General features: G+C 44.4%; 1 pseudogene; it reads right to left on the reverse strand.

Annotated features, from left to right (window-relative positions):
* Positions 1-200: 200 nt before the first annotated feature.
* Positions 201-348, reverse strand: LOC138565215 (5.8S ribosomal RNA; annotated as a pseudogene).
* Between the last annotated feature and the right edge of the window lie 4,717 nt (positions 349-5,065).

Genomic DNA, 5,065 nt, shown 5'->3' on the forward strand with positions numbered 1-5,065 from the left:
GTGTGCCAGCCACCTCGAAACCCGCATGAGGTGGGGAAACTGGAGAGGCCTGGGCACACCGGCAACGAGCCTGCGCAGCAGGTCCAGGGATCCTGCAACAGTGCTGATCGGGGTCTAACCTTATAGGGACGAAGGGAACAGGGTCACTTTGACAGCCCCACCCACGGCCATGGGAGGCCCCAGGGCTATTGATGTACAAGCGTCCCTCAGACAGGCATAGACCTGGGAGGAAACCTGGGCCGCACGGTGCGTTTGAAGTGTCGATCAATGTATGCTGCAATTCATACTAATTCTCGCAGCTAGCTGCGTTCATCGACGCGCGAGCCGAGTGATCCACCAGCAAGAGTCACAGGCAACTTTTTTTTTGTTCCAGACTTCGGCCTGACCCTGCCCATGCAGGAGAGGCTGGGGGAGGCAGCGCCACCTGTGGCGAGACAGCCCAGCGCCCCGTCTAGCTCGGCCCAGATCATTGTGGTTTTAAAACAAAAACAAAAAAATATATAAATCCAGCCGCTCAGCCCGGGAAGCAGCAGCACAGTGCTTAGGCCGAAATATTCAAATGAGATGACTCTAGAGTTATCACAGAAACTACTCCAAGAGGAGTTCTGATTACTTCCAGCGATGATCTTGTATTACTCCAGGATGACCCCCATGACAACTTCAGGGTGGTGCGGATTATTCCAGGATGACTTCATGAACGTCAGGATAGGTGGGGGATTACTCCAGGATGGCCCTGTGACAACTTTAGGATGGGTTTGAAATTGTGAACGATTATTGGAGACAACTTCAAGAGGATGTTGGTTTCAAACAATTTAGGAAAAGGGTTTGGATTCCTTGTGTGTAAGATGGGTGGTATTACTATAAGGTTAGACTTTTGGATAGTGTACTGGAAAACATGGAGTTTGCAGCCATTACTTGCCATCTTTGCCTTCTTTGCTAGAGCACTCAAATGAGTTTGCCGATTTAGTATACAAAACTACAAATCCACCCCCACAATGTCACGAACCAACCTCTAAACTCCCTCATTTCATAGCTCACCTCTAGCTAACATGGCATTACACCCAATAAACTCCCACAATTACAAATCACTGCACTAAAATACTTTTTGACACAGACAGAATCCGTTAAAGGTCTACCTGTATGACAAGACTGCTGATCACTTCACCCAATTTCAGTATGAGCAGCTAGCAATTAGTTTGACCATTCACCACACCCAAGAAAAAATAAGCTGACCCCCCCAACCGAAAAGCACAAAAACATGTACCATTTACAAGTTGGCATCAAACTACAAATTCACCAGATCAACTATAATCGTTCTACACACAAGAGCACTTGCATCTTCAGTTACACAGAGCAGCATGTGATCTACAATTACATTGTAGATTAGTAGCAGGGGCTGGCAGATCAACCAAACTCGGTTGTGGGGATGTTCCAATTCCATTGTTTTTTTTTTAAACCTTAATTGCGCAGGTGTGTGGTAACATATAGGTGTCACTTCATTGTCTAAACAGGCATGACCGTCATACTGTAACAAGAACACACTGTCTGACAAAACATTTGTAGCAAACAATTGACAGGTTACTTTATAGTCCAATGTTGCACAGCTACATCTCTGGGAACTGCAACATTACAGACATCTGCCGATTTAAAGCTGGGTCTATCAATTGTCCAGGTGAAATAAGAGGCAGGTTCTGAGGAAGGAATGTAGGAGGAATGAATAACACTAGCCATCCCTGCCAAGACTTTCCAGCTTTTGTTAACAGCCGTAAATTTTGGAATAGTCCGTTTTCACCCATCAGCTTTTACAATATAATTCTCTTGTTTTTTTCACAGCATCTTCTTTTTCCAGATTCCATCGGTAGCTGCTTTTTCTCCTCTACCTTTATTTTTAAAGACACAATTATAGCTTTTCGTTATTTCATCGAATGTTTCCTATGTACTGTTTCTTGGCTGCGGGTATGAAAAAGACAAGTTGAAACATTCATAATGTGACTACCAATACAACATTTTGCCCGAGCTGTACACTGGGGTGACTCCCTTTAAGCGCGATCCTATCCGCCCCCCTTAGAGTTTTGCTAATTCTTGCTCTCCTTGGCGCTTTCCTTCCCTCCCCAGGCAGTTACCCACAACTCTGTGTAGATGCAGTTTGTATGGGTACATACCCTTGAGTGTGCTGTGACCACTATAATTTATATATAGTGACGAGCTGCATCACCAATTCCACAAGGTCTATGCATAAAGACCTTGAATGAATAGGAGCAAAAACGGATTGGTATTTGCGAATCGCACTCTATTGATTCCCCAACCCGTGGACTACATTTTCAGGATTGCTCCCAAGGTAAAAAAATAATAATAAAATCAAAAAAGATAATTTAGGAATTTCGATTTTGGGAACCAATCCAGGAAGCACCACTAAACACTTTCAGCACAATGCGCCAGCCATCGACAGGTCTCTCTGGACTCAACCATTTATCATCAAGTACTATCAGAAAATTGTTTCAAGATATTTTCACAATCAACTTCCAAACCTGGTCATCATACGAGGTGTTCAATTTCAAGGCCTTGAAGACGGCGAACGCCAAAACATGTGTCGGCTGACGGGACTAAATTCACCTACAGATGAATAACCGGATATTGTTTTACTTTCATTCTAAAAGACTGTATATTTAACTTTAAGGAGGTGGATTGGTATTGGAGAATTGCACTCTATTCTCTGTCCTAGCTGCACACATAATCTGACCTGGACTACGGTCCCTGAGGGCGTTCCATAGCGCTTTGCCAATAACATAAGAGAAATCAGTAGACCAACTATACTTTAGAGAGTTACTCTAGAGGAAAGAGGTGCTGTAAATGAGGTGGGCATTGTGCAGCTTTTATCTGTATGTGTAAAAAAAGGTAATGACTCTGCCTAGGGACGTCAGAGATACCCACCTCCCCAAAACATCAAATAGGTGAACAAAAAAAATAAATACTTTGCTTACCTAACAAGAAAAGCATGAATGCCTTGAAATCCTTTTCTTCACGTATTTCTCTTCTACTTTCATCGATACCCTATATCAGCAATTTACAATTAACTTCACCAGGATTTGCAAAGGCTCAAATTCCCCATCCTTTCAAAAGCACAGAGAATTGACAGAATCAAAGAGTTCCATGATTGGAGTTATTGTCTAAAAGAAGAAATTTAAAAAAAGTACATTTAGCATGCACCAAGTGTTAGGCAGAATCCTGTGCAGTTCCCTTGGGGAACACTGCAAAAAAGATTAAGACTACAGGAGTAAGCAGTAAAACTAACTGGTAGCAGTCTGTACCACCCAGATGTACCTGGTAGCTGTGGCTGAGCAGTCAGACTTCTCTCAAGAAGAGTTCGGCAGTATACAGAGGATACACAATAAGGCTAAAAACACAGTAGAACAAGCAAACACTGACCAGAGCTTGGTATCAAAAGTATATAATTATTTATTTAACACACACTTTAGAAAATACACTAGCACTATTAATCAAAGCAAGTTCAAACACAATCAGAAAAATATACACAATTCCCTCAAGGATTATTAGACAAGTCTAAATCAAAACACCACTTTTTCTCAAAACAGAGGTGAGCGCGTAACCTAGATGGCACTCCAATAATTAAATAAAAAGGGAGAGAAAAAGGCAAGTCATAAAAATAAAACAGTTCCCAACACTTTTAAGAGACCAAAACAAGTTAGTGAAGGCAGAGTCTACTGTAGAGCCAAAGTTCATAGGCCAGGCCCACTTTAAATGGAGCAAGGTGAAATGTGCCCAAGATCACACAGTTGAGAAATGCATTCAAGTCTTTGTAGAAATGTTCAAAAGAGGTTGGGGTGATTCAAAAGGTAACGTTGGAAGGACTGGGGCCAACCCAGTTGGAAAGCAAAGGATTTAAGGGTCATCTTTAGCAAACCGTAGAAAGGGAGGCCAGGTGGAACACAGTACCTTTAAAGTTGAGGAAGCTCCAGCGATGGCAGTTGTTCTTGGCAGCGGGTGCAGTTCGTGGTTTCGACCAGGGGAAGAGATCTCGTTGAGGAGGAAACTTGGAGTCGTTGCACTGCTCAGGGAAGAGACCAGCCACAGAGTTTGTCGGTTAAAAGGTGCGTTCCTGGTATTCACGGTCACAGTGGTGAAGCTTGGCTATCCGGCCGCCGGGGTGCTTGGCACGGGCGATTCGACCAAGAGACGTCCTGGAAGGCGAAATGGCGAACTGGTTGATCCCACCAGCTAAGAGGAAGAAGACTCTTCCAGCAGAAGATCTCTTGCATCGGGAAAGTGGCAAGGTTGTTGCAGCAGGGCTCCACCGGTGGTGTCGTTGTTGCAGATGGCTCAGCTTCTCCCCTCTTCGGATTTCTTAGGTCCTGTGGCGACTTCTGAAGTTCCAGTCCCAAAAGCCCTGCTTTTATGCAGAAAAACCCCCATTCAACAGCCTAGCTGTCACTCATACATGCTAAGTGGTGAGCCGGGCGGCTCACCACTGGGCCAATCAGAACAGAGTGCGACTTGAGTTGCTAAGGCAACGCAGTCCAGGGTGCCAATTCCCCCACCCACACATCCTGTGGAATCCAGACAGAGTGGCACCAGTTGGAGGGCTTCTGTGGAGAAGCCTGCCAAAAAGTGACACAAAGGGCCTGACCTTGGTTGGAGTTACAGAGACGGACACGAACGTCATTTTAGAAAAGAGTTCTGGCAAAAAGACCCAAACGGGCATTTAATATTAAATAAATAAACCAACGGTATCTTTAACATTGCACCAAAAAGTGGTGCGTTTAAAATCAATGGGAAAATCCCATAGGAAATATTCCAGTGGACTATTTTGCGTGGTAACCACTGCCACCAGCCAGAAACTCGACAAGGGGGGACTGGACAGTGCCCCTTTGGAAACAGACCCAGGGGCAATCGAATGAACCCCTTCCAGTACTTCCACAATATGATGGTTTGTACTTGTTCTGTTCACAATGTTGGACTAGTAAAGTCAATTGTGACTTTACATGCCCTGAGAGACAGTAGTCAGTCCCAGGGTATGGAGTCTATGTTTGGGGATGACACCCCCTGT

The sequence above is a fragment of the Ambystoma mexicanum genome, chromosome 1q (assembly GCF_040938575.1).
Source record: "Ambystoma mexicanum isolate Mex_15411 chromosome 1q, UKY_AmexF1_1, whole genome shotgun sequence".
Lineage (NCBI taxonomy): Eukaryota > Metazoa > Chordata > Amphibia > Caudata > Ambystomatidae > Ambystoma > Ambystoma mexicanum.